We start from the raw sequence: 22,851 nt of genomic DNA, 5'->3' as shown, positions 1-22,851 counted from the left end.
GCTGTAAAGCTGCTGGTCATGATGTCTGTTTAGATATGTGGTGAGAGGGAAACGTGAAGATGAAACCAGGAGATGTCCTTACTGAATCATCAGAGCTGAACAGGTGATGGAGAAACAGGTTTACCTTTTAGGTGACATGAATGAGTTGAAGTTATCAACTGTTTCTGAGAGATAAATAACACCAGGATCCTTTTTTATGTAGCTGACAGCTGGTAACTGTGCAGGGGCGGGTCTAGCAAAGTTTTGCCAGGGGGCCAGGTAGGGCATTAACAGGGAAAGGTGGGCACAAAGAAATACTTTTCTTTCTTATTCTCATTTAAAATACCTAGTTTTTATTAAATAATTATCTAAATCTTACAACCAAAGTTTTTATCTGACGTAAAATGTATAGAAATCATACATATACCAACAAGACTGTACATCACTGTCACAACAGCATTTGTTTTCATTCAAAGGCTTTATGGCTTTACTACCTGGTGGGTCGGTCTGTAGTAAAAATGCCCAATTTTTTTGTCCCAGTCCAGCCCTGCAGGTTAATACTGGCAGTGTCACCATGCCAGCTGACTGTATTTTATCATCAGCCAGTGTTGTTCTTTATCAATATTAGCAAAGTTTACCATAAGGCAGCATAGAAAGTATTTACTTGCTTTCAGGTTTTATTCAAATGTTAGTCTTTTCATTTGTTTCCCCACTTTTTTCCTGTTTCAAAATCAAACACCAGTTTGTGGGAAGATTATCTTCTTTTTTTAACAGGCAGATAAAGTTTTGCATTGGCATTGGCTAATTTGTCAATTGTTTGTTACAAATGTTCGTATTTTAATTTTCAAAAATGTTTTTGCCCAAAACATATGTGCACTATATGTCAGTAAAAATACTATGCAAATATTGATGTCCTTGAATGCTGAGTAAACACTGACAAAGCACTGATTGTATCTCTTGTACTTTATCAACGCAGTATCTAAAAACTTTGCACCGTAGTGGTTAAAATCTCATTCTAATAAGAGTTAAAAGTGCATTTGGTTATTAGGTTTATAGGATTATTGAATTATGGTTAAGGGTTGGTAGAATTTTTTTTTTAAACATTATCTGCCAATTAAATCTGCCACCCTTCTCCAAATCTGTGCCCCTACCTGGCCCCCCCAACAAAAATTTTCTAGACACGCCACTGCTTTCATAGAAACCCAACACTAAATCATTGCCGGTGCTCTATGTTTCTGCAAAAGCTAAGATAAAGTGAACAGCTATGCCTCAGGATCTGCCTCAGCAACTCTTGAGACCGTTCATTAATTGCCGGGGCTGCAGACTGTCACCACAAATCCACTAATTCAGTAACTGAACACATGATTCACTGTAACAAGCACATGAGTCATTGTAACACAGTCAAGAGTTTTAACAACACACAGGTGTCCACTGGAAAGACAGATTTCAGCCTAAAATTACAATGGCAGTGAAATAAATACAGCTGCGTGTATTTTCACTCCACCGACACATTCCTGCCCAATGACAAGTTTCAGTTTGCCTAGATCGTGTTGATTTGTGAGTTAACAGCAGTTTTATTTCTTGAACAGTTAAAAGAGAAATGTTAAATGCAGAACCATTTATTTTAAACTTTATATAAGAGAGGATAGAATGGGCTGAGTGAATGTGATGTACTCCTGTAGACTTCCAGTTCCCCAAGAGATCATAAAATGTCTTGACTTTGACCAACTAGAGCAGAAAAAAATGCAGCATCAACAACCAGATATTATTGTGCACCTGCAAGTGTATGTTGAGTAGATTTTGCTGACATACTTTTATTCTTAATGTAGTATCTTGGGGAACATTGTTTCTATCTGAGTCTCTTGCATAGATTTGCCTATATACACCACTCTATTCAGAGTGAAGGAAAAAAGAAAAAAGCACTTTTCATTGCACTTCAGTAAAATTAGGTAATAATGAATTAATACAGTAGAACAACAAGGTAATAATATGTAAATAACATGTTATTACTGCTTACTTATAAAGTAATGTACAAGCAAAACAAAGCAATAACTAAGTAATATGTTGTATAAACAATAGTTTTAGTAGAGTACTATTATAATGAAATTCATAAAATCTGCTAATAAAGGACCAGAAACTGGGGCTAAACTGTGGAAACAAAAGTAGGCCTATGACGTGAAACCTCTAATATTAAAGTAATACATAAGTAACAATATTATAATCTGCTAGCAATATATTAGTATCATTTGTGCATGAGAATGTTTATATGATGACTTTAAACTGATACCTGATAATAATAATGTAAAGTTTTTGATGGTTTAACATTTTAACATACTATTCCCATATTATAATGCTGGAGTCAATCCTACTATATTCTTTGTTCTTTGAAGGCATCAGTGTCAATATCGTGTTTTATCCTGAGGCTTATGACATGAAAACACTTGTGGCAGTTTCTGTGTAATAACCAGGAATCAGGCTGGGAAATGCAAAACTTCATGTTTCTATAAAACTTCAGGGTAATTTTTCCAATAATGGAAAAGTTTGGGGAGTAAACTATTTGATTGATGCTGCAACTTCTCAAATCACAGTTCAGTTCTCTGATTACGCCATAAGTCAAACGAAGGGAAACAAACTTAAACAATAATCCTTTCTTGTAGCTGAAAAAAATGTGCTCATCGAAATAATGCATGAAAAAAACAGATGAAAAACATTTAGCATTTGTAACGTCATGTTCAGAGAACAGTGACAGTTCAGTGATAGTTGTGATTTTGTTACGGTTTATTATTTTTAACCCATTATGGAGAAGTGGGCATTTCTTGATTCCAGATCAATTTGTTAACATTATGTCTGAGAGCTGAAATAGAATAATTAAATAGATTGGTTTGATATGTTGTTGCTTCTATAGGCAGTACATAGGCTCTGTGTAGGACTAACTGAACTATTAGCATCAGAGGTCTGAATTTACTATGTGGACTAAAAGTTCATGTTTAAAAATTCAAACAAACAGCGGTTTGTTGAACTGAATACCGAGAGTTACTGAACTGATTATCCATCCATCCATCTTCTTTATCTGGGGCCGGGTCGCGGGGGCAGCAGCCTAAGCAGAGACGCCAAGACCTCCCTCTCCCCAGCCACCTCCTCTAGCTCATCCGTGGGAACACCAAGGCATTCCCAGGCCAGCCGAGAGATATAATCTCTCCAGCGTGTCCTGTGTCCTCCTCCCGGTGGGACATGCCCGGAACACCTCACCCAGGAGGCATACTTGTCAGATGCCCAAACCACCTCAGCTGGCTCCTTTCGATGTGGAGGAGCAGCGGCTCTATGAGCCCCTCCCGGATGGCTGAACTTTAAACCCTATCTCTAAGGGAGAGGCCAGCCACCCTTCGGAGGAAGCTCATTTCTGCCGCTTAACTTAACTGATTAGTTTAGCCAAATGGCTAAACTAATCAAAACAATCATGACATCGCTGACTGGATGATCTGCTCAAGAAAGACAGTCATGTGGGAGCCTTCCATGTATCCTCAGGCCTCCTCCTGCTCGACACCTACCCATCAGTCATCCTGGGCTGAAGTGGTAGTCTGAAGCCACAAGGGGGTCTTGGATGGAGTTTTTTCTCCCCCCTCTCTGAACTGTTCCAACTGCTACATCACCTTATCTGAAAATAATCTATCAACTCAGCTGATGCCCTATAGCAGTTCCATCTCATCCAGGTCTGCACCTGAAAGCAGTGCCTGCTGATATTATTATCTTTCCTTCCCTACATCTGATGCCACTACCCTATCACAGAAGTTGCCTCTCCAGACACACAGTGAAGATCAAGCACTTCATCTGAACACACAGTATTCATCTGGTCATCTCCTCTTCTCCCCAACCACTTATATATTTGCCTGTTTAATGCTGTCAGACACTGCTCAGTGCCCAGTAAACACTTTGTGACTGCATTAAATAAGTCTCAAACTGTTTAGTTATTGTTGGTCTAATGTTTAATGCACACAAACCTGGTAGGTCTGTAAGGTCTGCAAGATGTGGTCAACTGGTAGTCCACAGATCTGAAACGAAATAGGCTAATAAGGTATTGCATTTGCTATGCTGCCCAAAGCTGGAACCAAGTATCTGTTAGAGTCAGATGGCAATCTTACCTATTATTTCAAAAAGAAGCTGAAACCAGCAGCTCTATCATTGTTGTTATTCTATTTTTTATAACTACACTATAAATTTTATTATTATAACTAAAACAATAAATAGTGTTTTTTCTGTCTTTTTTTTCTTCGTTTATACCAATATACCAAGGCTGTCTGTGAAATGTTGTCTGTCTTTCTGTGTTAGCCTTGCGATAGACCTGTACAGGATGCACGCTGACTCTCGCCCTATGACAGCTTGGACAGGCTTCCACCCCCAATGCAAGAATCTCAGATCAATGTCTGAATAGGAGAAAGAGTTTATCTGCATGTCCAGTATTGCTTCTAATCTAAACTGTATATTAATAAATTGTCAGTTGTATTGTGTTCTTCAGTTCTAGTCACTGACATATTTAAAACATGCATTTATTATTGAATTATTTTTCAATACATTTTATGCCATGTAAGTTTTATAGAATGCAATACATAAATAGGGTTTTACATTTACATTTGATATCAAGTTATTATGAATAATTGTTACCGGTAATTCTCGTATGTCTGTCTGTGGATAACAGGGTGAATAAGGTTTATTCATCATATGATTCATATTTGATTTGAATGACACCGAGCTGAATGCTTACTGTCGGGCAGAAGGCTAAGTAGAAAGAAATTCCTGGTAAAGTACAACGTTCACTTGATGACTTCATTGTTCACAAAGCCAGTCAACTTGAAAGCCACTACAGCAAAAAGCAATGTAATTTCAGCTTCTATTACAGCTACATTTTAAGAAGTCAGAGGAAAGGGAAAAAACACAGTCTTCATTACAAGTAGTTAGCCTTGATGGGCGTCTTCAATTGACTCTTAAAAACAGCTGTAACGCTGCCAGAGAAACACATGCTGCTATGCTGTAGCAAAAGCCCACTTAAGGAGAAGGGAAATATCTGGGCTGATTTACAAACAGAAATGAGCCCGTTTGCAGTGTGCTCCACCTAAAATTAGGCCAGAAACTCATGCATTTTTCTCAGCTGGGAATGGCTGAAGAGATGCGTTTCGGGACCATTTTAAGCAACCACGCCACATGCGCTATTTGCTGTATTTTAGCAGCTACTTGAACTGCCTTTTGCATCACAGATGGAAAAGCTGGAGTGATCTCCCTGCTGCTGTCAAGGCCACTTTAAAGCTGGCGGAGTTTGCAGATCATCTAAAAAACAAACATTTGATGATTTGTCCTCAGAGGGACTCCTTTCAATTATTCTGGCAGCATTTGAAAAAGAAAGATGCCATGCTGTCTAGTCTCTGTCTGTGCTAAGAGATTGTTCTCTTACTGTGTTGTTACACAGCCACCATGGCACATTTGAATTTCAAAGTTCAATCTTCCCAAAGAAAGTTTCAAGAGTGACTTTCACAACAAAAAAAAAGCTGTGAAAAGGTATCATTCACTCCAAATCCCAAGAGACATTGTTTGTCAGTGCCAATTTAGAATAAGTCCCTTCACATATGGTATTCTGAAGGAGAAGACAAGTATACAAAGGGATTCTCTTTGCCAGGGAAAAAGATTTCTTTCTTTCTTGAAATATATAAATATAATGTTCTGATACAGCACAGTAACCTAGATCCAATACAATATATATTAATTACTGCATACAATTGTCAGTGCAACCAAATTTGCTCAGTTTTAGGTTAAAAACAGTTTTCACCCAGTCCGGCTGGTCAGGAGGTCAAGTTGGAGAATGTTAACATTCACATATATGAACTCATGCATATTAACTCATTAATGCTAAAATGTGAGTGAGACATGTTTAGAAATCCTCATAACGTTTTTGTGGGTATTTGGCTCAACACTTGATTCAATCTTGTTCCATGTTTGTAAAATTGTCCACCTTAAAAATGAAATAATATCTCTGAAGGATCAAACCTATTTCCTTTCAATTTTCAAATCAATTTTATTTATATAGCACCAAATTGCAACAACAGTTGCATCAAACTATTTTCCATTGCAAGGTAAACATGCTTCAATAATACAGAGAAAACAGAAAGAACCCCAACAGTCAGATGGCCCGCTATGACCAAACACTTTGGCGACAGCGGGAAGGAAAAACTCCCTTTTAACCTCCAGGAGAACCAAGCTCAGGAAGGGGCAGCCGTGTGCCGTATTTGGGGTGAGGGGAGGAAGACAGGACGAAGACACACTGTGGAAGAGAGCCAGAGAAGAATAACTATGGATTAAATGAGTGGTGGTGTATAAACATAAACAACTGTAATGCAGCTGTATGAGTAATGGCAACATGATAACTTCAGCTTAGTAGCTAAAAACAAATGTTTACAGCGGTACCAAAGAATAACGAGTACAGTATTTACAAACCAAGTGATGCTGACATAGTTTTAATCTTACAAGTTAAAACAAAAGGTCGATTATACAGAAACAGAAAGGAAATATTAACCAGATCTTTCTTTAAAATCTATTCAGATATTGTAGATAAGCCCAAATCATGCTTTGTGCATGTCATACAGCTCAGGAAAGGGCTGACAGACCTCACTGACTAGGAGCGACATTTCCCATAATTGGGAAAACAGCCCTGCATCCTCTGACCATGAAGCCACATTGATTTTCTATTTATCCATCCCTCTGTTCCTGCAATTCAGTAGTGCAGCCACTGCAGAGGAGAAGCAGCCCCCAGAATGTCTCACCTCCTCTGGGAGCAGCTGCACTCTGAGGAAGAGATGCTCCTGATGTAAACAGCAGGTTGGTGTGGATGTGTGTTTGTTAGTATGTGCTTGGATGTATGCGCCCTGGCTTCATCTGTCTTGCTCTTCATGTTAAGGGCAATGACTCATGCTACAGCAAGGGCCAAGAGACAAACATGGCACAAGCTGCAAGACCACCTGCTGGGCTGGAGAGCAGGGCAAAGGGAAGTGGCTCCATCTGACATCCATCTCGACTCTGATTCATTATCATCTTTATATGAGCAAAAGGTTGCCGTCTGTAGATTCGGTGGAAATAGCGTGTGATGCATTTGTCCGCCTACTATCCCCAAAGGCTCAGCAAACCTTCCCTCCCTCGCTGCCAGCTCTAAGTACTGTTATTTAGAGTGATGCATTTCCCTCTGCCTTCTTGCTGGAGTGGACTCTTCATCACCTACACAAACTCACACACACCAACAGTGGCATTCACGGCGTGAAGACACACATGATGGCTAACGCAAACAGACACACTAACACAAACCTACATAAACATCAGTGGCACTAGTGTGTAGTGCAGGAATTGGAGCACACATGTCAAAGTGTCCAGGGGCAGCAGATCCTCTCCTATGCAGCACAACTTTATTTGAAACAGCTTCGTACTTTGCTAAAGCAAAAGTCAAAGTCCTCCTGCTGACACTCTCTGACTGTGCACATACTGAAGGCAAAAGTTTCTAGGTTAAGGTTTTTCTGAAGAAACAGACATATAATTTTCTTGCTTAGCAGTGGGGAAAGTCTCAGTGGTTGCGTAAACTGAGGAGATCTGAAGTATATGTTTCTCGTGTATAAGATGTATTGTACCTTAGATTTAGAAAAAGGTAATAATCATGTTGGTTAACTCAGTAACTCACACTTTAGCCCAGAAGATTAACGCAGCATGGTGCCTTTTATATCTCATCAATGTGAATGACCAACATTCGTGTTTGGTCAGAAATAATACATTTTGACTTATTTTAACCAGAAGGTGTTTAATTTATCACCACTGAATGCTCTTCTTACACACGTTTTTCAATTAATGTAAATAAATAAACAATCTGTATCATAAGTTGCAAATATACTGATACTGAACATAATGTTCACTGACATAAATATTTATTTTTTCCACTGAAATATCATGACTGTCAGTACAACATGAATCTGCAGGCCAAAAATGCTTTCATTCATTTCTTTTCTCATATTCAGCATTTTTCAAGGTTACATCTGACAGTATGTGATTAAGGTTAAGGAAAGATGAAGGCCTGGTCTAATACAGTGACAGTCTGCGATGACTTGAGACATTATGAATTTGTCCATGTTTAACCAGACTCCTGAACTTTTCTTAACCTCAATGAGCTTTGATCAATGTAAATAGCTGACCTGACTGGATACCTCCCTGGACTTTTTAGGGGGAGGTAACAATGTTTAAAACGATAACAATAATATTTATATTTATAACAAGGTGCAATAATAATTAATGTGCAATAATAACAGTGTGCAATACACATACACTTATTCTTCTTTTTTATACTAAGTTAATATACTGTGTTGTGTTGTTTGTTACGTTGTGATGTGTCATATCGTGTCGTGTTGTGTTATATGTAGTGCCGACGTAGGACAGTTTTTCCAATTTCATTGTACTACTGTACTATGTATGACTGTGCAATGACAATAAAGAGTTATCTTATCTTATCTTATCTATCTTATCTTTGGGGAGTCAGCCAGGACTATTTTGCACACCCAACCGTCCACTTCCGATTCCTAAAGCCAAATCTAATGAAGTTCATAAACATTTATTTATGAAAAGTTATTCAGCTACCAATCTTCTAAACCAGAGCTTCCCAAAGTGTGGGGCCCGCCTCCCGGTGGGGGGGGGGGGGGGGGGGGCGCAGAGCCATTGCAGGAGGGGCACGGTATGAAAAGGAAAAAAAAACAAACACTGCTAGCACGGGGCACACAAACGCAAAGTAGGAGATGAAGCGTCGCTGAATATGTTTCCAAACCAACTTCATTCTAAGCCAAAGACTAGAAAATCTGGTGAAGCATATCTGCCCTTTGGTTTCACCTGCACAAGTGCCGAGGTAGGTCTCAGAATTGGTTTTCCCTTCCTCGGGAGCAGCGCTGGGCTCTTCAAATCACAGACACACAGTATCCCACATTCTTGATTTTTAGTTCACAAACACTTCTTATAATGACTAACTACTCCTGACATTTTGGAGATGTTAGCTCTTTATACAGTAAAGTTACAGTGGGATACAAATAATATCAGGCTGATCCTGCCACGATTTGTTTGTTCAAATCACAGACAAACAGTATCCCACGGTTGTTTATGTTTTTGAACCCATTTTGCACAGAGGCATTTTTTGAAAAATGTATTGATAGCAATGTTGAATATCGCTAGCTTCATAGCATAAGTGCCTAAGTCATTGACTTAGTCAAATGACTTAGGCAATTATGCTATGAAGCTAACGATATTATTACACAGGAAAAAAACAACTACACGTAAAATAATCACACCGTGACGCCTCTGCCTTTCTAAATAGAGGGACAGTAACTGCGTGTGTGTATGTAATCGTGTAAAACGCTTACATACAGATTAACAGTAACAATATTTTGTCTCTATCTGCCATTCTGCAATTCATCTCATGTAAACAATAATGTGGCGCACAGCGTGACGTGAAAAAAGGTACAGACGAACTCTGTATTCCTCGTCCACACATAAACACAAAAAAGGAGTTTTAAAAAATCTCGTTTTCGGTGATTGGAAACGCCGTTTACGTGTGGATGAAACAGCTGCGTTTTCAAAAATACCCGTGTAGGTGCGGACGTAGCGTAAAAGAGTTAGTAGTTTACTTTCTTTCTACCTGTAATTTATTGCAGATTACTTGTATTTGCTTAATCGTTTACTAAGTAAGGCGCTATATAAATACAGGCCATTTACCATTTACCATTTAAATGTTTGAGGTGTGAAATAAACGGCAATGGAGCAAAATATGGGTGTGTGTGGTTGGAGGATATGTTGGGGGTGGTGGGGGGGAGGGGGACATTTTTCTTGTAAAACAAAGGGGGGCCCAGTAAAAAAAGTTTAGGAACTGCTGTTCTAAACATTACAAATATACGATACAGACTTGCATTACAATAATGATTTTGAAAAAAATGTCACTGCTGGAATATACTTAAATACATATATTCAATATCTGGACATTGAAGGTGTTTTTGATTTACTTCAGTATTTCTAATGCAAGAAACTTTATACTTGTACACCGCTGCAGATGGAAGGAACATTTTATTTTATAAATAATTTTTTTTTATAACCTTTCAATGCAGATGATGAACGGCATTTTTCTTCACAGTGAGTGACTTTGAATTTTTCTTTTTTTTTTTTTTTGGATGAAGCACAGTTTTATGGGTTGAGAAGACTTTCGTGTATCCCAAGTTAAGTGCATTATTTGAAGGCCATGCTTGGAATCACCAGAAAGCACCTTCACTAACTCTAAATTTAGGATAGCTTTTCATAGCTCATTAATATTTTCGCTACAGATTTTATTCAATGGCAATGTTAACATATAATCATCTTGTAGAATATGATGCATTAGCGTATACTAGGGGTGTCAAACATAAGGCTCAGGGGCCAGAATCGGCCCTTCAAAGAGTCCTATCTGGCCCACTGGAAAGCTTTAGAAAATGTAAAGGAGTGCATAGAACTGTATGTCAGACGTTTTGCAGCTTTTCTTGTCAATAAAGTCTACAGCTGCATTGCCATCCATACCACACATGCTACAGCAGTTAAGTCATAGATAAGCAATTAAATGACAGAAAAGTTTTGCTTTTCCACTAGTGATACAGCACAAATACAGGACAATTTGGGTAATAAACTATCATAACTAACTATCATAACTAACTAACTAACTAACTAACTAACTAACTAACTATTTTCTGTCTTTTTACGAACTTCTCGTGTAAAGGAACTGAGAACTACTGTTAAATTGCACTTCTTTTACTCATATTAAAATGTCTAAGGGATTAAATGTTTAGTAAAATGTATTTGCACTGACAGAAAGGGCAGTTCGACTAGTCCAACCCACTTGAGATGAGGGTGGACTGTATCTGTCCCACACTGTAAAATGAGACTGAGCTATCCATCAAGTACAATCTTGAATACTCTAGTAATATGCAACTATTAAACATATTAAACACAACACAATTATGTAAAATGATTGTTAGTCTACATAAAAATGTTTACCTACAGGTAAGTTTTTCAGTGCAGTCTCTTTACTTTTATTATCATTATTTTCACACTAAGGCCACTGTTAGTGTTTCTTCAGATAATCCAAAGGAGACATCCACCTGGTTACAAATAAAGAGTCACTTTTATGAAGAAAAAGGTGAGTGAGAAGAAACGCAGAAGTGCATCTTGTTCACGTCTCTCTTCTAGTTTGAATTGGGGAATACAGGACTATAAAATGCACAGACAAGTAACTGAGTAATAGAACAGGGGTAAATTTAAGTAAGGCTGAGAAAGAAATCCTAAAGTCTTTTTAAAACTGAGACACATAAAGCAAAGAGAGATTTTTAAAAAAAAAAAAGGTATATCAAGGAAAAATAAAATTTTCAAAAAGTGTAGACATAAAAGAAAATATAACATCTCATGTTAGTATCTTGCTCAGTCTTTGAGACTCACTGAGAGCTCATATTGTTCTCTGTTGTAGTTTATCTCTTGTGATAGAAATAGACAGTCACACAAAGAGATGTGAGTTAAAGTTTGGATCTCAGCTTGAACATCTGGAAAATGAAGGTCTTTGCTTCAGGATAGAGTTCTTCGGATTTCTGCTCTGTTTTGGTTGAAGTTCTTCAGCTTTTCTAAGCAGCTCTTCTAGCCATATGGACCCATCTGCATTTCAGGGTCTGGCAGTCAGCGAGACACTCTGAGGAGCCTCCTTTAATGTTTCAGCATCCAGCAGCCTGGCTCTATAATTTTCCAGCCAGTGTGGCGGAGGGAGCTAAAGTGCTAAATTGCTGTCTGGAGATACTCAGGGATTCCTAAAAAAAGTAACCCCCTGATATGTTCGTGTGCAGGACTGCGCAACCTAGTGCATATTTAATCCCTAGTTAATCAGTGCAGGCGATAGTGCATGTAAGCAGATTAGTCTGACCCTTATTCATCCATAACAGGGCAGATCAATGTCTGTCCATTTTGCTGGAGGAGATCACTGACATGTAACTGACGTGGTCCTTTACTTACCAATAAGATTTTTATAGAAAATGTAATTTTGATTCTAGTCTGCTATTATCTGCCTAATCCTTAGGCGGAATATCATCACTGTCTGGTGAGGACCATGTAGCACTTAAAATAAATAAATAAACAAAATTCTAAATTACGTTTTTTCTGAAAAAAAAAAAGATCGGTAAAGTTCTTCCCTATCTGGAAACTAAAGATCCTAACAAAATGAAAATATTCTATGCAGATGTTATAGCTAGTGCTGTATATGAGCGCTTGAAAGCATGTAGAAAGCATGTAACTTTCATAAAGTTTCACGCCGCGAGAGAACATGAAACTCAAATTTTTGTAGCTCCAGAGACGAGTCCTCAGTCGCTGCACCCCTGGGAACATGCAGATTGTGAACAGAGAAAAGAGATGGAAATAGTTCCTTTAACAGATGGAAATTGATTTTTTTTGTTTTTTGTTAAATTAGTATCAAACTAAAATGCTACAAAGGGATTAAGGTGTTAAGGACATATTAATTTCTTCATAAAAAATGCTTCCTGTATGTCAGTGTTTGCTACAATTGCAGACATCAGTACAATAAGAAAAATATGTTCTGGGATAGCAATGGTCAAACTGTACAATACACCATGTAAGGTTGCTCACAGTGCACAAAATATGACAATGGGATGAAAAACTGTCATCTCACAGCAACAGACACTGACATTAGAAATCTGCAGCCCTTTTAACATTTTTTTTTACTGGGTGTAACTTTTTTTTGGCTGCAATTCCCGGGTCATAGATTTACAGTTTTCATAAGCAATTTTAATCTTTTTTCAGATCGATACTTTGAAGTTGTTGCTCCTGTCAGTGACTTCTGACGCTCATCTTCCCTGTCACATATCATTTTCTGTAAAAGCAGTTTTTAATCTGTGTTCAGTTTGAAATAACTGAAAGTAAAAACATATAGAAGTGTCACTCGCCTCCATACCATTATATCGAATGTTAAATTCAAAAGGGTGTATTAGCCCAAGTATTAGAGTTCTTTTGTAGTCACAGAGGCTCAAGAAGAGGACTAATACACATAATCCTTAGAAGTTCCTTTATTCTGCCACCTTGCCTCTTTGTTGCCAAAAATAGACATCTCTTTTCTATTTTCAGATGTTTTGTTTTTTTGTTTTATAAAGTGAAACAGATCAACATACTCAAATAAAAAAAAAAGAAAGAAAACAACCTGAGCTACTCTTCAGAGATTACAACCAGAGGATGAGGCGCAAAATGCAGGAATATGATTAAAACCAAAGCAAGTAGCTGGGGTCAGAAGTCGTTTCACTTGCTAACTGAATATTCATCAATTTCACCCTTAAACCGTCCAGTGATTAATTGAACCTCCAGTGTGATTAAAATATGAATGCGTTCCTTTCAAAGCCTAAACTCTCAGGGGTGGCACATCCAAACTGAGCAGCTCATGTTTAATGCATGAGCTACTTATTGGTTTATCTTGGTGAGACCACTTACTCCTGCCAGGTAGTTTCTTTCCTCACTGTTCACCTCCACGAGCATAAATCACCAAGAGTTGTTTGTTCGTGGCCTCACTGTTTACCCCAGTCAGGTGTCTTTAGAGGCAAAAAATATAAAAGTCAATGCTGCTAATGAAAGAGGGGAAAAAAATGTGCAGAGCGTGCCATTTTTGGGAGCGCACAGAAGCTCCTTCATTGCCCTGGGCGTTGTGTCTCGGCCCAGTTGTGCAGCCAACCAACCTGTGGTTCTGTCCCACTTTCTGCCCTCATCCGTCACACTGAAAGTGTTACAGACTCTGATTCATTTCCCATGAATCCCATTTATTCCTCCCAGGCCGCTGTGTCATCACTGCAGACTTACCTGCTCTATCGTGCTGGAAGCAGGCAGGCTGCATTTGAATATTTCATTATAGCATGATAATACTTTAAATATGCCACAGGATATGATTTATACAGGTCACAGAAGATGTTCACACATTTCTGTGCCTGGGTGTAATTGCCACAGGTTGCGATCAGTGACCTGACATGAGAATGTAGTTTTATATGATGAATTATCAACTGTTAGAAAAGGGTTTGTTCCCTGAGAACAGTATATTTTTTATTCTTCTTGCAGATACCAAAACACATATGTGCATGAACCTGTAGCATTTAAATTCACTAAGAGGAGCTGTAAAAAAAAAAAAAAGGAAGAAAGAAAGAAAGAAAGAAAAGAACAAGAAACAAGCGCTGTGTTAATTTCTCTTCAAAATGATTAGTGGATTGGGGTGTTAATTTGACCCTTGAGGAGCTACACTTAGACAGAGACTCCCTGAGAGCCCCAGAAGAAGTCATCCATAAACCACACATCACCCAGCGGTTAGCCAGCCTGTCCCCTTCCTCCATACACTTCAGCTGCAGTCTGCTGTGGAAAGAAATTGAGCCCAACGTAATTGAATTCACATTATTCCCTAAAGAGCAAGAAAGAAAGAGAGGAAAAGATGACAAATAAGATGATAATGAAAAAAAATTCCAATTAAATCCTGACATTGTTGCTTAAAAACAAGTTGTCCTTGTTGAGCACACAGCATCACACAAACATGTAGCATGATTACATGTTTCTCACATTTGAAAGAAAAGACAACAGATTTTTCAAACCCATTTCAGAAGATTTTGGGATGCTGTGTAAAACGCAGATTAAAACAGACTGCAGTGATTTGCAAAGCTCATGCAGCCATAGTTTATTCACAATAGAACATAAACAATGTATCAAATGCATTAGAAACACATTAGCTCATTTTGAATTTGATGGCAGCACAAAAAAAAAAAAAAAGTTGGGACATGGGCAACAAAAGTCTGGAAAAGCAAAACACCTGGAGGAACATTTGGCAGCTCCTTAGGTTACTTGACAAGAGGTCAGTAAGACGATTAGGTGAAAAAAGAGGGTCTGAGAGAGACAGGGCTTTTTTAGAAGTAAAGATGCTCAGTGTTACCAGTCTCCACAAAACTGTATATAGAAGCTACTCAGCTTGCACATCTGGATAGGCCCCATCTTTGGTGAGCCATGTGAATTGTAGCCTCCTGTTTCCTGTTCTTCGCTTACAGGAATGACCCATCCTGACCTTCTGCCACTACAGCCCAACTCTTTCAAGGTTCAACGCTGTACATTCAAAGAGTGGTTATGTGAATTACTGTTGCCTTCACTCAAAGCAGTCAGGCCATTATCTGACCTCTGGCATCAACAAGGCATTTTCACCCAGAGAGCTGCCGCTCATTTGACATTTCCCTCTTTTGGACCCCTCTCTGTAAATCCGAGAGATATGAGGTGTTGGAAAATCCCAGCAAGCAGTTTCTGAAGCAGACTAGCACCGTCAACCATGTCATATTAGAAGTCAACTAAATCTCCTTTCATTAGCATTCTGTTTGAACTTCAGCAAGTTCACTTGAACATGACCATTTGTGTAAATATACTGAGTTACCGTCACGTGACTGTCTGATTAGATGTTTGTGCCAATTTGCTGTTGAACAGCCATATCTAATGAGGTGACCAGTGAGTGTAATTTCACTAAGATGCCAAAGCTTTGTAATGGCTTACATGATTGAAAAACCCAAGCTACCATAGGCCCAGGTGGATGGAGAACCTCTCATTATGTTCTCCTCTCCTTACTGTGTTTAATACTGCTATTTTTAATTTATTTTGTGTTTTTTCCTCTTAGGTTTTTTTTCATACCCTTTCTGCGGGTACACTATATAAACTATATGGGCCATACCTCTTAATCACTGAATTCACGTATTTTCAGTCCCAGTGTCCTATTGTAAAAGTCACGCCCCAAGCTATGCAATCTGCAAATGAGCTATTAGATCTGAACTGTGTTTGATGTCCTGTTTTACCTGGCTTTTAAAGAAACACCAACATTAGTGGTGAAAAAAAAGTAGACCACATTAAAACACATAAATCAACAAGGCATTTCTCAGGACAGATAGTGTCTAATATCTCAACTGCTCACTAATTTGACTGACTGAGATTCCAGATACACTGACTCTAATATAAGTGGCCACGGGAGAAACTGGTGGCCTGAGGGAAACACACACCGAGTTAGTAAGTGAAGGTTCATTGGTCATGATCAGGAACACCCTCAGAACGTCAAATGACTGCTGATGGCTGGATTTTTGTTTTGAGCTAAACCTGAAATACTTTTGTAACTAAAGCTTAGTCTAGCCAAAATCCTTTGCTTGATTATTAAACTTTTTTTCCCCAGCTGAAGTATAAAATGATTAAAAGGAAGAATTCCCCATTGATTTCCTGTTGGAAGCATCCTGAGACATGTTTTGTTTATTGCTATTCTGCAAATCAGTGGAGCACAGCAGGAAGAGAGCAATTACAAATGCAAATTCCCAATAAGGGCCTGGAAGGTATGTTGAAAGGTCCTCCAAAGGATATAATTACAGCCTGACTTGATTACATATAAAAAAGAGATGAGGAAGAAATATTGCTGAATTATTCAAGCAAACAAAAAACCCTCCAAGCCTGTGAGAAGGAAGAACTCACAGGCTTGAAGAAGAAGAAGAATTTTTTGTCTATCCTCAACTTAAAGATTGACATCAGTGCAATGATTACATACAAATCCTATCTTGATTGTTTGCCTAATGCATTTTTGGTTATTTCTCTCTAAACGCTTCATGTTCCTCATCAAAAATGCATCTCCACTAGAGGAAAATCATATCTTTTTTTTTCCAATAAATGAAGCTAGAACTGAGTTTTTATGAGGCCATCAAGCCACATTATACATTTTTTATTACCACTCCCCCTAACATTAGCTGAGATTAATGTGAAGTGGAGTCGTTGATTAAACTTCTCTCCAACTGGTCAGGAGTCACCATCAACCTCTTCACTCTTCTCTTCAGTGCCTGAACTGAGATGAGCGAGGCTAAAGTAGAATTTATTTAGTGTGAAACACCACAAGAAACCATTTAAACCCAAACCTTTGGCTTGGGTGTGTCTTTGTCATTTTGTCATATATTGGCTTATACCCACTTCATGATTTTAAATTTGTAAAAAGGGCAGGGCAGCCTGTATCTGCAGCTGCTTTCTAAAGAATGTATTTATTCCATTGTATTAAATTAGTTTTATATATATATATATATATATATATATATATATATATATATATATATATATATATATATATATTCATATTAGGGGTGCAACGATACACCGATCGGTTCGGTTCGATACTTTGGTGTCACGGATATTTTTCGATACAAAAAAATGTTCATGCTTTTTTAATTTTTCATTTATTAAAATTATAAATATATATTTTAACTCAAACTTACAGTTTTTAAATTTAATGTTGCTGAAACAGCAAAGGGATAAAATAATAAATCTATCTGATTGAGGAATCACTCATCTTTGGAAAAGAGAGTTTATTACAGAGAAATGGCTCTTTCCAAAATAAAAACTATACTATACGCTTCTTCTGGGCTATATTCTCAGCAGCATATTAAACATATCAGGTCCCCATAAGGAGAATCATGTGCTAACGGCTGTCTAAATGACTCGGGTAAAGTTTGTAGCATGCGTGCTTCTTGTTTTTGTCTGCTTCCACTTGTCTTTGCACTAGGATGATGTCGGCGTAAATGTGCAGTCATATTCATTGTGTTCCCACTAGTGCTGTCAGCGCTAATCTGAAATTACGTTAATGCCACAACACGGCAAATCTCCATTAACGAGCTACCGCAGATCGCCGGTGCGTGGGGCTGGACGGCGTCAACACGTTAACGAGCTAACTGCGCTAACGCAGTAGTTCCCACCATGTAATTGAGCATTGCGTGGCACATCCGACATACTGTTTTACTTTTGCCCATGACACGCTTACCTTCAGGGTCATACTTCACATGAAGACCAAAATAGTTCCAAAGGCCAGATCTGAATGAGGGTGGGGGAGGTTCAATTTGCCATAGCTTCTGTCTTGCTAGCTTGCGCTACACTCGGTGGATCTGCACTCGACAGTGCAGCCTACACTGAAAAAAATGCAATAGGGTGGTTGTTGAATTTGCATAGAATTACTTCATATATCCAGCATGACTAATTTAAATTTCACATCTAAACATATTTTTGTCTTTTAATTTTCACATATTCTTTAAGAATATTCATTCTTTTAGAACAAATCATGTTGAAAAGAAACAAGTTAGTCGTGTTTTATCCTCAAGCTCCGCCCCCTGGAAAGGAAAAATCGGCTGCACTGTCTGCCATTTTTGTCTCTCGCTTTGGAAAATCTACTACCATCTGGAGTTTTACACTTGAAGGTAAATAAGATTTTAAAGCTAACACACCAGTGAGAAAGAGTGTAGACCCTTTATATATTTGGACTTTTACTGGGGTGTTGTTATTTTACAGGTATGTGGGCTGTTTATCGAAAACCATGAAAGGCCAATGTTAGCTAGCTCCAGTTAGCTAATGGTAACCGAAATTATGCGATAAGCAAATTAGTAATTAACATATATAATGTGAGTTAATATTGTTTGTATATTCTTTCAGTCTAAATTAACAGACTATTACAAACTTGCATCAGTGTCTGTAGTAAGTGGTGGTACCTGCAGTGTCTTAACCATTAAACAAGCTAATGTAGGGCTGGGATATGACTAGTTTGTTGAAACATGTCTGCTGCCAATGTGACTGCTCACACACGGTAACATTACCAGCACATAGCCACAGCCGCTATAAACATGCTGAAAGGTCAATCTAGCTTCTGTAGTCAGCAGCTGGAAGACTCAACACAGACCCAAGATTCAGTGTAACGGTTATCTAAATGTTGTGTGTCCTGTTTGTAAGCCCAGAAAAAGAAATTAAATAAAATGACGACCTTGAGCTTAAAGCTAATGTAAGCGTAATGCTATAGCATAAAGCGACTAATGCAATGATGAGGTTGTTAAAATAGTAAAAACACAGTAAATATATCCAACATGAATCATTTATATTTTTGGTCTAAACATAATTAAGTCTCGCGCCTTTCACTTGTTTTAGAAGGATGTTCAGTCTTTTAAAACCAGCCATATCAAAATCACAGAAAATAGTTATGTTTTCTGTTGAAACTCCACCGCCCCCGCCCCCCCGCTAATGTGCATTAGCTTTTTTTCAGTGTGTGCCCAGTCACATTCGCTTGTTTTTTCTCAGTGAATACAGACTAACAAACTTGTGTCCATTTAGTTAACTGGTTGTACCTAAAATGTTTTAGTTAAACAGTTAAATAAGCTAGTTTGCCATGGGGTGTGCTCTGTGTGTGTTGGGGGGGGGGGGTCTTCACTAAAGTGGGTTTATTTAGGGCATGACACCTATGCAGTACTCATTAGGAGAGGAAGTGCATGACGTGGGGTTTTATTTCATGTTCTGGGGCAGTGAATGTAATGTACTGATAACATGTTACAGACAAACAAAAACCCAACAAATTATTTTAACTGATTTATAGAGAGACTGAGAGGAGGGCTTAAAGAGATAAAAATAATGACAATATAAATATGTTAAATTTATTTTTTCTGTATCGATATATGGTGCTTATCCTCGTGTAGGGCAGATTGGTGTTGCTTCAGAACAATTCTCTAGCGCTGTTATGTAGAGGTGTTACAGTTAAGGTTTTAATAACATTATTTTATTTACTAGTGAAGATTTGCATATGTTATCTCACATTCTGTAAGGTAAATTTTCTGGAAAGGTCAAATTAACTAATTTAACTAAGTATTAATGAAAGACCTTGATGTGTATATGACAATAATAGATGTAGTTTCTGGGTCATTTGGCAGAACTGCAAAATGGCCAGAAGGAGGCAACTGCTGTGATTGCAAACAGGCTTTGGGTGGTATGGAAGTAAGGGCAACTATGGAACTGCTCAGCAACATGGGACCCATAGCTAATAAATAGTAATATGACAAAAAATAACAACTTTGTGTGGACGTAACCTTGTGAGATTTGAGATTTTGACAGCATTTTTATGTGACAACTTCTCTTTTTAGATAAATGCAGAGTTTAAGCGCATTACCACCATGCCACTGCAGTCCATATTACTCTCGCAGATAGATGTGCTATCTGACAAACTAATAAAGGTCTTCAAAAGGCGAGGAGGACAAATAGGAAGAAGACTTCAGAACATTCTGGAGCCCACAGCCCAGGTAAGAAAAAAATTAATTTGTGTATACACTCTAGGGAAAATAATAATTTTAACAAAATGCTGCTTGTCACTCTATGCCAGGAGTATGTTGAAAATCACCTGGGATTTTCACAATTTACCATCGGTGCGTTTTTTGTTTTTTGTTTTTCTTTTTTACCTGCATTAGAACGATGTGTGGAGTTCATAGTTGAACACCTCTCTATGCTCTGACAGTATTCCGCTTCTTTGCATGGAGATTTCACTTCATGCATTACCTTTTTAAGCATTCTGAGGACTCAAATCACATGCTGTAATGAATCCATTTTTGTTCACCTAATGTGTTAATGTTAACATTTTTTGGAATAGTGACACAGATTAAAATAAGATTTGGTATAATGTTCTTTGACCAGTGTTCTGTTTAATTAAATTTTGGAATTCTGCATTTTCTAGGCCACAGATGAAGCCATTATCCAATGATCTAATAAGGAAACAACCATGGGAATTTACATCATAAAGTCAAGAGATGCCAATGGCAGCCCTGAGGACATCAGGATAGTCCTTGAAGGCCAGAGAGTCTGGCAGGATTTGGATAACTATACCCTAGCAGCTGCAATGCTGTTTGGACTAATGTACACTTTGAACCTCACCTATCCACTGGAAAAGTATACCTTTTGAGGTATTATAGAAACTGGTTATGGAGCTCAAAAGGAACAGCCTTTCAAAGAAGGCCCAGGTTTTCAGGACCAGACTGTACGATTGAACAGTTTTCCAGTTATGATGTGGGAACAACATGTTTACCTCTTCGAATATGTACCATCCTTTCTTTTAAGCCAGCACTGGTAAAGTTGCAGTACATAGTGAAACCTATTTTTCTGGCACTTTTCAACTTGGGGCCTTTATTACTGCAGTTTTCACTTTTCAAGCCATGGCTCTTTTAAAAAAAAATTCAAACGTTGAATTTCCATTTTTCTCAATGGAAATGGTGCCTTGCATCAATTTCACCAGTTTGCAATTTTTTTCCCAAGGTGCACCACTACAAACAGATTGCATCGTCTAGTGATTGTGATGTTTAATGATAGAAGCAAGCCAATACTAATCAGTTTAGGTCTCTTGGTTTTGTGCCTGTGGGTTATAATGTTATTTTAAGTCTCTTCTTTGTGTCATTTTAATAATTACACCCCTGTTGCCATATTACCTCATGGCTCTTACATTTAAAAAACTATTTTTTACATAAGCGCGATGTCATAAGGCCCCACAATGTTGAATTCAGGTTACAGCAGATAACTTTGAGGAATGTTGTGGAATGTTTTTCAAGAGATGCATTGTACAAATATGACCCATGAATTGAAAGTCCATTGTTACAACTGTGTAGTATTTTCAAAAATACAGGTCATTGTTCAAAAATGTTTTGCTTATTTCTTTGATTGAGAGAAAGTGTACAGTACATACAGTAAGATCAGCCTTAATTTAGTTTTATTTATTGAACACTCAATTAGAGCAGGGCGATATGGCCAAAAATATTTATCACGATATATATTTGAAAATTTGCGATAACGATATAACTGACGATATAATTGATGCAAGACAAAATACAACTCCATAACATTACTAGCGCAAAAAGACAACCTTCCATTTATTTTCACTTAAACAAGAAGCTGGTTTTTATGTACATTAAAGCTTTATAAAAATGTAACAGTGCAAATGCAAATTCCTTGCTGAAAGTTTAACCAAAAGGCATTTCCAGTAGAAATGGGCTGACATATCCTGAGCATAACCATGTATAATATCCACTGAAGTTAAAAAGAGGTGCTTTGCAACATTAAACTGCAGTGTGCAGTACTTATTTTTCGGACCATAAGGTGCACGGGATTATAAGGCACATTAAGCGAAACAAAGCAGTCAGATAAATCAAACTTTATTAAACTCATTCTTCTTGCTTCCTCCACTTCTGTACCATTGATTCATTAATGTTGAATTCTCTGGCAGCTGCTCTATTCCCATGTTGTTGCAGTATATTAATGACTAACCTTGTATTGTGGATGGATTATCTCAGTTGTTCTCCTGACTGAAGTTTGGTCCGTTTACAGCATCCTGCCATGCGATTGCATTTGTCCCTAACTATCAGGCACGTTAACTTTTATAAGTGGAAAAGTGTTAGTGTTTGTCCTCCAGCTTCACTGTTTATGTCATGCTAACATAGCTGTGTCGCTAGCGATCACGTAGCACATCATTATATACCAGCTAGCCCAACTTCAGTAACCCTACAAACGCCACTGCTGTTTAGTTTCCTGTCTTCATTTATGTTGGAAGTGATAGCAGAGCTGTACGTTTGAATTTTTTCAGAAATCTCTCAGTCAGAACATGCAATATCATGCTTGGGTAACTAGCGAAACTAGCGAGCTAACTTCCGCTAGCTTCCTGCTAACTTCTAACTCCGTTAAATGTAATAAATGTTGTTTTCATGGATGCCTGGAAGTTAAACTTCATAGTTACACCTGGTAAAGCAGCAATGCTGATCGTTTTATTAAAGAATTTAGACAGTTTTTAACTCTCAGTGATGCTGCAGTGTTCGTTTGACCTGAAGGTACGGAGTTTAGGACCCAGATTACTCCCAGATTTAAGAGCATCTTAGTCCGACAAATACAACGGCCGCTTGCATGTTCTGCAAAAAAATGTGCTTTGTCGTGTATCTGACGGAC

At 38.0% G+C, this 22,851-nt stretch overlaps 1 long non-coding RNA gene across 1 annotated transcript; it reads left to right on the top strand.

Moving 5' to 3' along the window:
- The first annotated feature begins 18,040 nt into the window (after positions 1-18,040).
- LOC143419663 (uncharacterized) lies at positions 18,041-21,538 on the top strand. Its single transcript, XR_013099676.1, has 3 exons — positions 18,041-18,317; positions 20,019-20,174; positions 20,603-21,538. It is a non-coding gene; the product is annotated as an uncharacterized LOC143419663 (long non-coding RNA).
- The last annotated feature ends 1,313 nt before the right edge of the window (positions 21,539-22,851 follow it).

This window comes from Maylandia zebra, linkage group LG7 (genome assembly GCF_041146795.1).
Source record: "Maylandia zebra isolate NMK-2024a linkage group LG7, Mzebra_GT3a, whole genome shotgun sequence".
Taxonomy (NCBI): Eukaryota; Metazoa; Chordata; class Actinopteri; order Cichliformes; family Cichlidae; genus Maylandia; species Maylandia zebra.
The sequence above is the reverse complement of the archived record's forward strand: the minus strand, read 5'-3'. Positions and strand labels throughout refer to the sequence as shown.